A 16935-nucleotide genomic window follows, 5' to 3' on the forward strand; every position below is an offset into this window, starting at 1 on the left:
AGGGTTAGGGTTAGGGTTAGGGTTAGGGGGGTTTGGGGGGGTGGTTACGGCGGGAGAGTTCACAGTGCAGATGCTCTGAGCGCCCGGGACTATCACGACTTCCTTGAGGGGCTCTTACCCCAACACTCACGTTCCCAAGCATCTGCTCAGGGCTGGACTCTGTGCCTCATGCAACTAGCAAGAGCTAGGAGAAGCACTTCTCCCCCTTGGGGAAGGCAGGAGCACATAAACACAGCACCACCCAAGGGGCGGTGGTGGCTGTGCTTCAGTGGTCCTGTGGGAACCCAGAGCAGATGGCATTCCCTGTGCTGGTGAGTCAGGGAGGGCTCTCCAAACAGGAGAGGTTGGCCTGGAACCCATTCTCAGGGGACCTGATGCTCATACAGTCGTGTGTGCACTCCTGGCAGGGGGAGTGGGAAGCTTCCCTAAGTAAAAGAATGTGAAGCCAACATCGAGGACAAAAATCTAACATTGATTCAGAATGAGAAAAGAAATCACAACAAATTACATTTCAAAGCTGGAAAACGTTACCAACCTCACAAAAATCAGACAAAGAACATGATATTTCTATTAATAGAACACCTGTCTTATGTCTAAAATACTTTTATATTTTTGCATGCCCAATCTTTGATGGTCTCTGCATACAACAATGAGTTGGTGGGCAATGTAATTTTTTTTTTTTGGAAGAGAGAATATAAATATAAATCAGTCTTTCCTCCAGCACGAAGGATCAGAAGAAGGAATCATTGTTGTGATCATGTCACATCCCATTATTTCTAAAGACAAGTAAATGTTTACAATTGCTACTGATTTGGGAAAGCTTCTGTCAAGGATCTTTCCTATGTGAACTGTAAGATTTCATGGCATTTCAACGTGTGTTTTGCAAGGATTTGTCTTCGATGCTTCTTAAACTGCAAGCACATATTAGCCACATTGTCACCGATGTGTTTGGGCGGCAGCACACTGCAGATTCGACACAGTGTTTGTCAGTATCTGTATTTATTCCAAATTAACAGGAAATTTGAATCTTTTCCAAACGGGTTCACAGAATTGCTCCTCCTCATTAGCTGGATGATCGAACCATCCCAGAACCAACTCATTATCTTAATGAATTGTATAAATCATCCCCCCTTTGCAGATTAGGTTCTGTTCCTTTGCTCCCCATCTTTAAAGCTTTTGTTCCATATTCCATTTATTTTTATTTGAATGCCCTCTCAGTTCTTTAATTAATAAACTGAAAGGCGGCAGCAGCAGCAGAACACCTTAGTACCTGTCTGGATCAGTAGTCTGTGATTTATCATTTGTTTGTGGAAACATTCTAACACGTCTCTCCAAGTTGCAGCTAAAACGGTGTCCTTGAGCTTTATTAACTTTTTAAATAAACTTTCGGATCTTGCACCAGTGTTTGAGTTCCTCTTCCATCTCAAAATAGATGTTTACATTCCGTAAAACACCATGAAACCACATGGCAAGGCTTGGAGCATGCATCTGGGGCTCAGGTCACGGTGGACGTGAGCTGGGGCACCTGCAGACGTGCCAGCGAGGTACATGGTCAGTGTGGTATGGGTAAGGCTCTGGGAGCTGGCTCTGTGGGGCGGGGGTACCTCCAGGAACATCCCCGCTGCCCCTGCTGTCATGACGCTGGAGTGCAAGGCCAGGGCATCAGAGCGGGAAGAGCCAGTGGGTTTAGCCAAGCACAAGCAAAGCATCTTACTTTAGCAAAATTCTTAAAAATTCATTGTCATACAAACACATTGCTAGGGCCCCTTTCCAGGGATAGAGGGGCTTGGCAGGTGCTGTGCAGGAGAGGCCCTAAGGCTGACATTCTTTAGCTTTCTGTAAATCCATCTCGGAGGATGAGAAGGGGTCTGTCAAACACAAAAGAAAGAGAACTCCAGGCAAAGGCAACAGCACGAGCAAAGACAAGGTACCCAACTGTTCAAAAATATATAACTAATAATAAGCCCAATGCAGCTCAGGCGACAGCAGGCTGCTGAGAAAGACACAGGTCAGATCACAAAAAGCCTGTACTCCCACCTGAGGAGGTTAGACCACACCAGCTCAGGTGGCCAGCATGGTGACCCCGTGTTATACACGCTTCCCTTCCATTCTTAAGAGGCCTTTCCTGTCTTTCCTTTCCTTTGTAACTAAGGACATATTTTTAAAGCACAGCAGCAAGGCCTGAAGACATCTGCCCTTTGACAGCAAGATTGTGGAAGTGTCCGGAGACACCGTGGGCATCCCCTTTTGGGCAGCACATGCCCGAGGGCCGTGCGGGCAGACAGGAAGCAGAGGGCGTGTTTGCTGCACAGAGCAGTGCCTGCATCCAGGGCAGGTGTGTCCATCAGCCACTCCCGCCACCTCTGGCTCCTCTCCATTCAGACCTGACACCCCTGCAAGGTGGCTGGGCCGTCCGTCGCTGCGGGCCTCCATCCCTAGCAGAGGGAGCCAAGGCCCACAAAGGCTCGGAGGATCCTTCTCCACCACCCGGGCCCTGGGCCTCTGAGTACCGCACACTCTGAGTCCACTGCAGGCCCCGAGCCCACCAGACGCCCTCAATCTCCTAGAAACCGGGGGTATCACACAGTCCTTGGTATCACACAGTCCTCGGTGTCACAGAAGGGGGGTGGTGACAAAACACATCAAATCATGGGACCATTCGGCCCGAATTCTGTGAGGCCCCTGACAAAGCAGGGGAATCTGCGTCCAACGGGTCCCCTCTGCGACCCCAGCCCGAGAGCCACCACATCCCAGAGGCCAAACTGGGAAGGGATGCAGGGAGGACCAGCACTGCCCTGGGAAGGGCACACCCAGAGCTCTGCTGCTCGCCTTGCCCAAGCTCAGCTGTCCCAGGACCCCCCGTTCCAGAAGCTTCCATCCCTGCACCGTGAGCAGCATAGGAGGAAGGGCATGGGTGACTGATTTCTTATAAGTGATGGTTAACTTCCTGGGAACGGGTGCCAGCCAGGAGGGACATCTCAGCTCACGGGTCTGGGTAGAGAACAGTGTGCAGTCCCTCCCGGTTGGCCTGGTTTCTGGGAGCGCGGGATCCAGCCCACGTCCAGGGTTTCTTCAACTGCCGTGTGCACACAGATGCCCTGGGGTCTCACTCCACAGATCTGGGGCAGCCCCCAAATGGCCTCACCTAGACAGCATCCCTGGACAGCAGATGGTCAGCACCTGCCTTCCTGCTTCCTCAGCTCCACTGGACCCCACGGAAGCAGAAGCAGGCACCCCGAAGTCTTGGAAAGATGGCCACAATCCCCAACAAGAGAGGCTGGCCTGCCAACGTGCGCTGGTCCCAACCCACCATCTGCTGCTGGGCTTCCGGAGGCTTCCCCGATTTTGCCTCCTACAAGCTGTGAAGCCTTGGGGAGCCTCTCTGGGCCTCAATGTCCTCATCAGAGTGCGGGGGCGCCCACAGAGTTGTAGCAAAGACTGAATGAAAGGCCTGCAGAGCACACGCACCCTGCACCCTGTCCTCTGCCCTCCATCCACCACTGGCAAGTGGTAGGGGGTGCCTGGAGAGAGACCCCACAGCCTCCTAGGTCCATTCTTCCTTTGTCGTCCAAATGTTGGGCCTCAGGAAGTGTGACAAGCCATCCTTGTCCAGGTAATGTTGACTGATCATGGGGTTCTGTGCAAGGGTCCTGGGACTGACGTGACCGTGTGCCTCAAACCAGGGTGCTCTGAACAGTAGGAACGCACTCTCACTCTGAGAGCAGGTGTCGGGGGCTGTGTCCCTCTGGAGGCTCAGGGGAGATCCCTTCCTTCTCCAGCTCCCGGTGGCTCCAGGCTCCCTCCATCTCCCTGCCAACTTCTCATCAGCGTGTCTCTCCACCTCCCTCCTTGTAAGGACATCTCACTGGGTCAAAAGTCTTCCCAAATCTAGAGGGTCTCACTACAAGATCTTTAAGGGAGGACACTTGCAAAAACCCTATTTCCATATCAGGTCACATTCTGTGGTTCCAGGAGGACATATGTTCCTGGAGGGTCCTGTTCAACCCTCTACGGGCCGGCCTTCAGGAGCACGGCACTGTCCACCCATACCACCAAAGTCGTCCTGCACACCCCACACTCAGCCACCTGGCCTCAGACATCTCTGTGCATGTCTATGGGGTGCAGGGGAGAGAGGGGCATCAGCAGTGAAGCAGGCCCCCCTCCCCACCCTTCCCTCCCGTAGCCTGGAAGGTATTTCCCCCAAACAAACCCAGGCACCAGGACATGTGGCTGGAGGGGTGAAGTCTGAGGTGTTGGGTAGCAAGGCTATAGGGTTACCATCTGCAAAACTGCAAAGATGCAGGATGAGTGGGACCCTGCGGGCACCACAGAAGCAGAAGCTGCAGCACCACAGCGCTGGGCAACAGAGAACCTTTGCAAGATGTGGCGTCCCTCCGTACTGTCTGCCCGCCCGGGAGGGTGCTGCTCCCAAAGACGCCGCACTCAGCCCCGATTCCCACTGAGTGGCCAGGGGTCCACCGATGCAGCTGGAGCCCTGGCTCCTCCTCTTTCCTGGGCTCCGGGTCCAACGGTCAGCGTGAGCTGGAGATCTCATCAACTGCTCCTGAGAATGGAGAACACAGCACCGCCACGTCGCTTCTCCGTCCGTGGTCGTTACCAAGGAGGGTGCCATCTGGACTGGCCGTCCTCCCCCACCCGGAGACCCGGGCTTCCCCGCCTCGGCTCCCAGAACCCTGCGGGCCGGGGCCGCCCTCGCCCTGGGCGTCTGTCCTGCAAACCGTGGGGTATTTGCCAGCCTCCACCGGGAGGTGCCAGGAGCACCCCACATCCCCCATCATGGGAACCCAAAACTGTCTCTAGATGGGACCAAACGTCCCCTGGTCCAGCACCACTGCCAGGGAGGCACCTGTAGGCAGCAGGCCCAAGGCCCTCAGGCTGCTTCCTCCGCGGCACACTCTCAGCCCCACCTGCTCCCTTCTGCCCCTTCCCGAATCAAGCCCAACCTCTCTACTACCAATGTGGGGGGTCAGTACCTCTCTTCCCGCCTGGATCCTCAGCACAGTCCTCTGTGGATTCTCTCCGAGGTCACTCAGGCCACCTTGCATTGGACCTATTGAAAATCTAATACCCGCCCATAGTGCCCTCCTTCTTTAAAAATGCCTACCTGGCTTCTCATTCCAACCGAGTGGAGTTAGAGATGAACCAGTCCAGTCCACTCGAGCTTTCTGAGATGATGGAAACGCTGACGGTGGTCTGTGCTGTGCACCATGGTGGCCACCGGACACTTGACATGCGCTTGTGGGGCTGAGGAGATGAAGTTCTAATTTTACTTACAGGGAATTCATTAATGGGACACTGCAAGTCTATACAGTGCATGTGGCTTCATTTCCTCTCGTGATCTTCTAGGTCACCAGGTGTCAACTTGGTGTTAGAATCAACTGGAAATCTTTTAAAAATCCATCACCCAGTCAGTCAGAATCTCGGGGGGAGGACCTCAGCCTCAGCATGCTTACAGCACCTCAGTGACCCCACATGTGTGTAGGGTGGGGAGCCATGCAGAGCCCTGCTTACCTCCCTGCCTCTCACATGCACCTCCCAGCCCCAAACAATTCAGCCATGTGCCTGAGAATCTAGCACCCTGATCCATGTCCCGGTCCCTCTGCCCAGAAGGCTCTCATCCACATCATCTCAGAGGACACCCCAATTCCTGGGTTAGAGGCCTGGGAAGTGGTCTCACTAAACAATATATAGGATGAGGGGAGAGAGCAGGTTTGTATGGGGAGCGGTCCTGGGCTGGAGAGGATTGAGTCCCCCAGAAGAGCCAGGTGCATGCTCTGAGCCCCTGTCGCCCAAGAAGGGCTGGGGCAGCTTGGGCAGCTGCCACTCATGTCATCGTGGGGTTTCAGGGTTTGCTCCCATGGGTCACCAATTCCAAACCTGCCCTTCTTATCTGTAAAATAGCAGCAATTATAGTCTTTACTTCTGTGGGTTGTCAAATGAATTAACACATAGAAAGCACTTAGAACAGCACCTGGCACATGATAAGCACTCAATAAACATTATAATTACAAATAATATAAAAAATTACAAATAATATTATTCCCAATAATTTCATCATGGACAGAGCTCAGACCCAATTGTCTCGTTTTACCTTCACAATAACCTCTGATGTGAGGCCTTATCATTTTCTGCCCCATTTTACAGCTGAGGGCTCCGAGGCTCAGACTTGCCCCGAGGTAGGACCGCTAGCAGGTGACAGTGCAGAACTGAACTCAGGAAGGCTGGCTCTCCCTCCCACATGCATCACCTGGCTGACTCTTCAAGAGCTCCACACAAGGACACCTGGGCCAGCCTTCAGGTGGACGGCACTATTTGCCCATCCCACCACCAAAGTCAACCTGCACCCCGTACTCGGCCACCTAAGCATCGGCCTCATCCGCCCCATGGGGCCCTGGAGGCTCAGGCCAGGGTGGGGTTTGAGGGTGGGGCCATGGTAACCACAGCCAGGTGGCCAGGGAGGGAAAGCAGGGAGCATCCCGGGACAGCGCGTCACTGCTCCTTCCACATGGCATCAGGGGAGCAGAGACACCTCTGCCTGCCTCCAGAAGGGATTGCTGGGACATGGGGCTGCCAGAGCAGGCTGTAGTCCCAGAGAAGCTAGGAGGAACAATGGACCAAAATGGGGGATCTAAAAGCCGAGCCCCAGGCCTGTGAGCCAATCCATGTGAGGCCCAGGGCTCCAGGCTCTGCTCTGAGGTCTGTGTGACCCCAGGAATGACTCAGTCAGGGGCCACCAGACTGGGTCCAGTGGCCTTTTGTACCTGGTTTGCTCAGAAACGCAGCCTCCTCGGGAGTGGAAGACAGGACAAGGACAGAGGGTCAGCAGGGATGGGCCCCACAGGAACACCCCCCGTGGACGTGTGCACCTTGCATGGATGTGGTCAGCTTAGCTCGGGGGCCCAGAGACAAGAAGAACCCACCCCAGGTCATCCAGCAGGTGAGTGGCAGAGTCAGCGCCCAATGCCCCGACACCTGTGACAGCGCTGGATGGAGGACACGCAGGCAGTTATAACCCTCACATTTCCCCTGACTGCTTCAAACAGAGCATTTCCCCATCACACTGCTCACGACTTGTCTTCGGAGCATCATTACTCATGTTCATTGCTCAGGGCACCCTACGTGCTGGATCTCGTGGAGTGGAGTCCTCTTTTAATTCTCTGGGGAATTTGGAATCCCTCTTTTCAGGAAAGGAAACTGAGACTCAGAGAGGGCAGATAACTGACTCAAGGTCCCACAGCTAGTGGGCACAGAGCCGGGATTCAAAGCCTCTGCTGAGCCCCAGAACCAGTCAACATGTCCACACACCTTGCCGGCCAGTGCCAGCCTGTGGCTGTCTGTCCTCTGGTCCCACCTGGCTGTGCACACAGCAGAACACAGGCTTTCAACCTCCACTCGTAAAACCTGCCAACTTCAGTGGTAAGTGAAAACGCCCTGCTGCCCACCTGAGGGAACTCTGAAAATCTAGGGGGAACCACACTGTGCCCCGCTCCAGAGGCCCACCTGAAATGCATCAACACTGGCTTGTCCCTCTCAGGTTCTCAGGCTCAAGGTGAGACAGTGATCTGAAATAGGAAGTGCCACCTCCCACCAGACTCTTCCCTGCGTTTTCTCAGGAGTGGGGGCGGTGGGGGGGGGAGGGGAGCCAGCCCAGGGCTCTGGCTGCAGAGCATCTTCCCCTAAAGAGGCTGCGTGTACAGCAGGTACTTAGGGCTTGTGAAGCCCGTATCCAGGCGGCCTTCACGAGGAGGCAGGTCTGCAGAGACCTCAGGATCTGTCCTCACAGGTGGAGGGAAAGAAAGACCCCCATTGCAGGACGGACACCGGCACAACCTGGCACAACCTGGCCAGGGCAAACCTCGGACCCGGGCAGAGGCCGAGCCCCCTCTTTGGGAGATGAGAACAATAGGAAACATTCATTCCCAGGGGACGTTCGAAGATCAGCCCAATCCAAGCAAAGAAACATGATGGAAGTGAACCTTCCGAAGAGTGTTTTCAGCATTGGTCTCTTTAAATTTTGGAAATGCATCTGCAGTTCCAAAGCAACCCATCTTGTTTATATTCAAATCTTTTCAACATAAAATACAGAAGAGCACTCACTCACTCAAACCAAAATTAAACATCTTTGCTAATCTCGCCACTTCATTTGATCTACAAGGCGCCTCAGCACCCCCAGCCACCCCCAGCAGCGACATCTGCGAAACTCCAGGGTCTTCCCTCCAGACATTCACTTACATTCAAACACATGTTGACATGTAGTAAGTAGATCAACGAGGTCAAAGCATCCCAAGGGTTTCCTTTATGTTAGGATAGCAACAGAAAGCATGTGAAATAAGAAACAAATTGTAAAGTTTTAAAATAAGAATGTAGAGAAAGAGCCCCCTGAGAGCAGATGGATTCTGCGGAGCTGCGTCCTGTCCATGCCCCCGGGGTGGCAGCCAGCCAGGAGCCCCAGGGCGGCGGCTGTGACTCAGTCTGACCGCTAACCCGGTCAGGCAGGGAAAAGCCGGCAGGAAATATCAAGAGCACATCAGAGGGACGTGGCTCATCGAAGTGGCATCAGCATCTGCCTCTGGGGAGCTCTGAGAAGTGCTCTGAATGGAGCTGACAGGTCCAGTAGTTGCCAGCTCTGACCTCACCTCACAGAACTGGCCGCCCCACCCACAGCCGGCTGGGACACGTGCGCAGGTCCACATGGGATCCTGCAGGTGCCGCAGGACATGATACCTTCACGATCATCATTGATGCCAATCACTGAGCATCAGCGCGACACCAGGCATTGTTTGGCAGGGTCCCACTTAGCCCTCAAACAGCCCGGTAAGATATCTATCCCTGACTCTACTCAGCGATGGGAAAGTGAGGCTGAGAGGGGTGCAGGCACCCACCCGAGGTCATCTCAACAGGGAGAAAGTCCACATTCCTGCGCTTGGAAGGCAGCGTGTTGACTTTTGGCACCACCCCATAAGGAAGATACTTACGTCCCCACTTGACAGATGGGAAAACTGAGACCCAGAGAAGTCAGAAACCACATCCTCCCATTTCTTCCTCCCGAACCCCAGTGAGGGGGTGGTGCTGCGGAAATTCAGAGGACAGGTTGCATAACATCCCTCGTTCTCCGCCAAAAGCTGCAAACGCCCACCTTCCCCATTCACGAATCTGGGAAATGAGTGGTGGGAGTCAGGGAAGGATATTTAAAAAAAAAAAAAAACTGTCTTCAGTCAGGGAATTTCACAGTATAATTATATAGTGAGGACACCAAATTAGCAGAAACAGGGACTGTCAACAGCGGGAGCCACACACCACTGCCTACATCCCCACGCGCAGCCAGCCCGCAGCCTCCTGTGGAACCCTGCCTCTGGATCCTGGGTACACACCACTCTCCCACACACAGAAGTCCTCAGTGGCCAGTGACCCCCCCACCCATACCTTATAGTTAGGAAGACCGAGGCCCCAGGAGAGGAGCTCTGTGTGTGAAGTCCCCCAACCCCACCCCATGCCTCCAGACCCACCCAGCTTCTCTGAAGCCCGGAGACAGAAATAGACCATGCTCGGGCTTCCAGAGTCCAAAATAAAGGCGTGCACAGTGCTTTGCATTGTTGCCATGGTTATAGATAACAAGGGCTATGTTAAAGCACAGCAAATTAGCTAATAACAGGAGAGAAACTTCCAGCAGTGGCACGTTCCACATGAGCAAATTGCTTTCCTAATTTGGTGGCAAGCTGGGCCCTGTGGCAGGGCGAGTGTGGGTAGCGAGTGGGGGTGGGTGGTGGGGAATTATGGTGGAGGTGAGAGCAGGTGCAAGCGCTATCCTCAGCCCGTCCTCACCCCTCCCGACCCCCGCCATCACTGAACACAATGTGGAACATGGAAGCCTTACAACCGGTCCAGCCTTCTCAAACCAGCAGGGGAGGGGGCAGCTAGGTTCCCTCCAGGACCCACAAGGCGGTGGCACCTGACCCTTGGTGGGATGGCCGGTCAAGTCTGGGTAAGTCTTGGGTAAAGACGAGCCTCCTGTGAGACTCTGGTTGACTGGTCGCTTGGGGTGTTTACTCTGTGTCCTCAAGCCCTCGAGTTACCTGCTTCCTGCCCTGGCTGTGTCCCCCACGTTTCTCCTCCCTATACCCAGCACCCCTGTCCCCCGCTCTCTGCCGAAGGACTGCGCAGCTCCTCCCACGCGGAGGAGCAGAGCATCAACCCTCCAAGGCACTGCTGGGCCATGAGCACTGAAGTCTGTTGACTCTGACCCACGAGACTCATGTCTCCTGCCAGCATCTGTGAAGCAGTAACAGGCTAACCACCTGTGAGCACACTGAGTCACATCCCATCCCAGATCTAACGCAAACCAGGCACGCTCCCACCTGAGCACCCACTGCAGCCTCTGTTCCCGTGGCTGGAAACACTCTTCCCTCAGCAGCACTCATGGCTCACTCTCTAACCTCTTCAGATCTGTGCTGCTCCGGTCCTGCAAGGATCAGAAACAGGAGGGGCCGTGCATGGCTTTCATCAAGGGAAGGGTCTTCAGGAAAGGAAAAAAGGATGGGCAAGGGGAGGCCAGGGTGACCAAAGTCTGACCCCAGAGAAGGAAAGAAGAGAGAAGACATCACGGAAATGTCCTAGAGCTCCAGACAGGCTAAGGAAGTTTAGCCAAAATCCCTGAGACAAAACTTGCTATCAAGGGGTCTTTGTCTCCCAGGAGACATCAGAAGTTGGCAGGAAGCTGCTGTGGGAGGGGACCTTCCAAGTGACCAGTCCCCCCACCTACCTCCCCAGCCTTGTGCCTTTTTAACTGTACTTTCATTTAGTGATCACATAGTTACTTTCTTACTTACCAATTTTCCTATCCTTGGCCACCAAAAGGTAAGCTCAATGGTGTGGGAATTGCCCCCAGAAATGAAGATCTTTAATCTTCAGGCCACCACCCAGATGAAATGTCATCGAAAATTTGATAAGAACCGAGAGGAAGTGAAATTGACAAGAAGGAGGAAGGGACGAAAAGGGTCAGAGGAAGGACAGGGACACTGGGCCTCCAGAGGGTGGGGCAGGGCAAGGACACCACCACCCCAGACATCTGTCATCACAAAGGGACAGGAACCATCCACACTGGCTTCAGGCTCTTCAGAAGCCAGAGGGGTGTGTGGCATGAGAATTATTATCAGCGCTATTTCCTTAGGACATGGGATAGTGTCTGGCGCTCACAAAAATCGTTGGGTGAATGCATGAATGAATGAATGAAATAAGAATGTTTCCTGATAGGTTCTGAAGGGCCACTTTCATTTTCTGCCCCATGTCATGGACTAAATGTCTGTGCCTCGCCCCCAAATTCACATGCTCCCGAATGTGATGGCATGTGGAGGCGTGGCCACTGGGAGTTAATAGGGTGGGATGAGGTCATGAGGGCGGGGACTCCATGATGCCCCTATGAGAAGAGACACCAAGAGCTTACTTCTCTGCACACAGGTGAGCGCTCTGAGGGAGGCGATCTTCCGCACGCTGGGAGTCCAGCCTCACTAGAAACCGAATCGGCCAGCGCCTTGATCTCGGACTCCCAGCCTCCAGAACCATGAGACACAACTGTTTGTTGTTTAAGCCTCTCAGGCTGTGGTATTTTGCGATGGCAGCCCAGGATGACTAAGACACCCCAAGCCCATGAGCAGGGCACTCTGAGTGATTCTCCGAAGTAAACATGTTTTATTCTCTGTAAGCCTGTGTGTCAACAGGGAGTGGGACTGCCTTTCTGGTGGGGGCTGCTAATTGACAAGGAAACGGCAAATTGCCTGTTTGTGGCTGGTGGTGGCTGGTCTCTAGGAGGGAGGGAAAGGGGATGATATCCTTTGCTGAAAGCTCTAAGGTCCCATCCACTTACATTTCCTCTCATTCCTGGACATTCTCGGGCTACGGAGCGGCAGTGACAGCCCTGTGGTCTAATCAGCCCCTGAGCTCTGGGCAGCAGTCCCTACCTTGTTGCTATGGCAACAGAATGCAGCTGCAGGGCCACCTGTCACTGACACCAAGGTTGCACTCCCATCACATCTGAACGGGGCTGTCGGATTGGGAAATGGAAAGGCCTCAGGGCATTCCAGGTGGCAGCCAGCAAACAATCCAGGCTGCAGATCTGGTGACTTTCCCCGCTGGATGCCAGGCCCCTGGGTGTGTGCACGAGCCCCTGTGCCACCCTCTTGGTCAGTGGGGACAGCTGTCAAAGCCAGATGTTCCATGACCCCTATGGGCAAGCACTGGCATGCTCAAATCAGGCAAGATGCTTCCTGCAGACTCCACCCACCGCTGCCACCACCACCCCGGCTTCCACCAGAAACAGGACTCACCTTAGACCCGAGGCAAGTCTCCCACACCTGGTACTAGTTCCACGTCTACCTCTAAATCAAGGGTGGGAGTCAGGGCTGTCTTGCTACCTCGTCTGCTGACCCTCATGACCCACTCAGGCCCCAACATCGTGGCACCCCCAGGAGCCCAGCGTAGGCCAGATTGCCCCACACCGACTGCAGGCTGAAGCCATTCTCTGTGTGAGACCCCGGGCGGGGGGGTCTTTTCTCTGCAGCCCCCTGCAGCCCCCTCCCACCCTGTGGCCCCTGTCCCAGGCCCAGCTGTCCTCTCACCTCCATCTGGACTGTTGGCGGCAGCCTCCGTAGTTGGCCCCTGCTGCCACCTGTTCCTCTGGCTGGACCAGGACGGTTTGGGCTCTGGGTCTGCAGCCTTGTGTCATGGATGTGAGACTCCCGACCCCTAGCCTGACCCGTCCCCAGCAACGCTCACAGCAGATTCCTTAGAGCAGATCAAGAGTGGGGGTAGCAGGAGGGGAGGAGGAGGAGCAGCACTATGGCCTGCCGGGGTTTTCCTGACTTCCCCATCTCTGCCACCACGGCTTGCACCCCAAACTCTCCCTCCTCTGGGCCAACACAGCAAGCCAGCAAATCAGTCCTGGCAGAGCCAGGTGTCCCCCGTGCCAGGGGTGTCCACGGAGCAGCTCTTCCCCTGCCAGGCCACGGGTTGCGCCGGTAGAGGCAGTCCTAGCATCCCCAGCACTGGGATTACAAGTGACAACAACCCCGCCCAGAGCATCTCACACACTTGTGATCACAGGTGGAGGCGGGTGAGGTGGGGCAACACCAGGTGTGATCGACTCAGCGGTCCTGCATCATCGGGGGCCTGGGTTCTTTCTGCTCTCTTGCTGCCCTCACCAGCTCACGGTGGATCAGCTCCTGTCATGGTCCCCAGACGGCTGTCACGGTCCCCAGCAGGCGTCGCGCACAAGTGCAAGCACAGAGCAGCGGACAGGACTCCCCACCTGCCAGCTGGAATTCCCCGGGAATCTCCCGGCCACATCTCATTGGAACCCCAACCATCCCAAAGCCAATGACCGGCACGGGGCGTGGACTCTGTGATTGGCTGACGTCATGAAGAGTCGTGGCCCTGGGGCCAGAGCCCGGAGCTGTGCACCTGCTGCTGGGCCACGCCCCGGTCTACCTGCGGGGTGGGGGTGGGGGGGTGCGCAGGCAATCACCTGCTGTGCCTTGGTGTTTTTGCTCCAAGCGGGTGTGTCCAGTCCCCCTCCCCAGACAGGCCAGGGCCGAGGGCTGGGGTCGGGGAGCAGGAGATGGAAACAAAGGGAACAGTGGCCAGCAGACCCTGAAGACATTATGTCGAACCAAGAAATGGTGAACACTGCAGAATGGCATCGGGGGTGGGAATACAATAGAGAAGACACATGCAGGAGAAATTTCAGCCCTGGATCGGCGAGTCTTGGCTGGACGCAGAGGATGTGGGGCCAGGGGGTGAATCAGGACCTGGAGGGTTCCAGCCAGGGCGCTTTTGAGGTGGTAGAGTCACTGATGTCAGAAGGGCTTGATGTGCTTATTCCAGATGATTGACAAGGGGAACCCTGGGACTGGGTGCTCCCCAGGGCCTCATCATGCTCATGGATCAGGTTTGTTCCTCAGGGCGACCCAGCACGCCAGGCAGGGTGGGGCAGGCGACAGCATTCCCATTTTACAGATGAGGGTGCTGGAACCTGCTGGTGTCATGGGCCAGAGGTCCTCTGGGTGACAATGCCTGGAGCTGGGTCAGAATCTGGGTCCCCGAACTGGAGGAAGTCAGGCTCACCCTGGCTGGGATCTCCTTGATTTCTGTGCTCAGCTTCTACCCAGACTCCACCTGCCTTCAACCTGTGACTTCAAAAGATTTCTCCTTTCTCTGTGGTTTTTACCTGAGGTCTTTTTATTGGTCATTTTCAGAGAAACTGACTTCCTTGTGTGGCATATTTACCAATATTTTTAAAGCATAATAACGGGAAATTTTTATTATCATCTCAGAGTGAGGAAGGACTAAGCACGGCAAACCCAGTAGTTGTGAAAGAAAGAAGAAAGAAAAGGAGGGAAGAGAAGGGGAAGGAGGGGGAGAGAGAGAAAATGGAGGGAGGGAAGGAAGGAGAGAAGGAGGGAGGGAGGGGATGGGGAAACTAATAAATTGGACTCTGTAGAAATAAATACTGCAAAACTACCATAAACAAAATCAAAATGCAACTAGGAAAAAATATAGTATTTGTAATCCATATCACAAAGGGCTGATCATCCTAATAAAGAGCTCTATAAATCAATCTAGAAAAAAAAAGACCAACAAACCGATAAGAAAGTGGACAAAGGATATGAACAGACAGATTTCAAGGAAGAAAATGCAAACATCACTTGAACCTATGAAAATATACTCAAACTCAAATTAAATGTATATAATAAACCAACTTTTACCAGATAGTTTGTCAAGAAACAAAAAGATTGATGCCGTCTTGGGGATCCCTGGGTGGCTCAGCGGTTTGGCGCCTGCCTTTGGCCTGAGAGCGTGATCCTAGAGTCCCAGGATCGAGTCCCACATCAGGCTCCCTGCGTGGAGCCTGCTTCTCCCTCTGCTTGTGTCTCTGCCTCTCTCTCTCTCTCTCTCTCTCTCGCATGAATAAATGGATAAAATCTTTTAAAAAATACTTTATAAAAAAAGATTGATGCTGTCTTGGTGAGGGTAAGAGAAACAGGTACTCTCATGCTGTTGGCAGAATGAACCGCTGTGAATCCTCTGAAAGGGAAGCAATATCTACCACTATTATAAAGATGAGGATACTCTTTCAGTGTAAAACTCCACTTCTAGAAATTTATCCTGCATATATACTTACCCTTGCGCTAAATTATAAATGTACAAAGTTGTGTTACAATATTGTTTGTAACAACAAAAGATTGAATGCTAGCTAGAAGTCCATCAGGCGGACTGCTCCTGATTATCAAGTGATAGTACGTCTATGTAAAAAAAGAAAGAGTTGTGTACTGATGCAGAATCTCCAAGACATAGTAACAAAAAAACAAGGTGCAAAATAGTATGTATAGCATAATGCCATTTGTGCAAACTAAAAGTAGATCTGAAGTGGTATTTGTACATAGATTTGTAGACTTTCCCTGGATTACCAAGAAACTGGTAACGAGGTTATCTCTGGGGCAGGAAACTGAGTAATTGGGAAGAGAGAAGCAAGAGAAGACTTTTTGCCATAAACCCTTACAGCTTTAGAATTTACCATGTGAATGTATTATCTATGAATACATAGGCTATCAAACAACATTGGAATGAGAAAGTGCACTGAAAGGATGAATGCTTAAATTCACATGTGCTGGGTTCAGGTGTTTGCAGTGGACATGCTATTAGCTTTCTGTGCTGCATGACAAATAATCACAGACAGTGGCTTAAAACAAAACTAACAGCTCAGGAGTCCAGGCGTGGCATAGCTGGGTCTCACGAGGTCACCATTGAGGTGTTGGCCAGGCTGCGTTCTCATCTGGAGACTTGACTGGGGAAGAACCCAATGCCAAGTTTGTTCAGGATGCTGGCAGAGTTCATGTCCTTGCAGCTGTGTGACCAAGAGCCCTGGCCTTGGCTGGAGGCCACGCTACACATCTGGAAGAGAGGTTTCTTTGAAAATCACCCCCTCTCCTGGTCTCTCTGGATACTTGGAACAACATAACCAGCTCCGCCCAGTGTGGAGCACCCACTGTGGCCCAAGTTCCTCTGCCTCAGCTCTAGCTTCTGTCAAAATCCATCCTAGAAAACTGGAAGACCATTCATTTAAAAGAAAAAAGAGAGAGAACTAGAGACTTTGTGTCACTGCCTAGACCTGGAGGCACAACTGGGAACGTACCCAGGATTCAAACCCACAACCCTGCCCCCTTCCTCCAGCTGCATTTACATCATATCAGAAAGCCCCCACCCCAGGCCAGTGTGTCTGAAACTCTCTAAACTTTAGCCCTTAGCAAGAACACATATGCCTCATATTCTACTCCTTACCTACAGATACAAATGTTTCAGGAAACAGTATCCTTTCTACTTTCAGTGTCCTCTGGTCTTTTCTGTTTTATTTCATTTTCTTCAATGCTGGTCACGATCCACCCAACTGATTCCATGGTCCACTCATGGTGGCAACTCTGGGTTTTAAGTGCTGCTCTGAATTCAGAGCTCCTGCACCACAGGCCTCGCACAGAGCCCACACAGAGTAGGTGTTCAATAAATCCCCAGCCTGACTTCCATTGAATCAGGGCTCTGCTCTGGCCTCAGGAAATAACCAGCCCTCTCAACCAGTAGATAAGGATCCTGGGGCCCGACAACCCCAATGGTGGAATCCTACCCCTCAGTGTTAAATTTGGAAGGCAGCAGGAGCTCCGGATAAAAAGCTGGAATTGACTCAGCCTGCATGATCATTGTCAGCAGGACCAGGGCAGCAGCACTATGTGTGGCCCCACAGTCAGGGTCAGGGACCTGCTATGGTGGCCTCACAGCCCTGGTGTGGGGACAGAGAGGAGTGGCCAGGGACAAGGGTGCAGACACGGGCACTGTCAGCCGGGCAGTGACAGGCAGGTGAGGCTCATCGGCCCT

General features: G+C 53.3%; 1 long non-coding RNA gene across 3 annotated transcripts; it reads right to left on the reverse strand.

Annotated features, from left to right (window-relative positions):
* Window positions 1–429: 429 nt before the first annotated feature.
* Window positions 430–11975, reverse strand: LOC112653947 (uncharacterized). Of its 3 annotated transcripts, none has more exons than XR_003132651.3 (5): window positions 11882–11975; window positions 10377–10480; window positions 5126–5265; window positions 4279–4564; window positions 434–1868 (listed from the first exon to the last, which is right to left on the reverse strand). It is a non-coding gene; the product is annotated as an uncharacterized LOC112653947 (long non-coding RNA). The 3 variants fall into 3 exon arrangements; XR_007409904.1 differs by having other exon boundaries at window positions 435–1868; window positions 4373–4564; XR_003132650.3 differs by having other exon boundaries at window positions 430–4564.
* Between the last annotated feature and the right edge of the window lie 4960 nt (window positions 11976–16935).

Source organism: Canis lupus, chromosome 3, assembly GCF_003254725.2.
Source record: "Canis lupus dingo isolate Sandy chromosome 3, ASM325472v2, whole genome shotgun sequence".
In the NCBI taxonomy this organism is placed as follows: domain Eukaryota; kingdom Metazoa; phylum Chordata; class Mammalia; order Carnivora; family Canidae; genus Canis; species Canis lupus.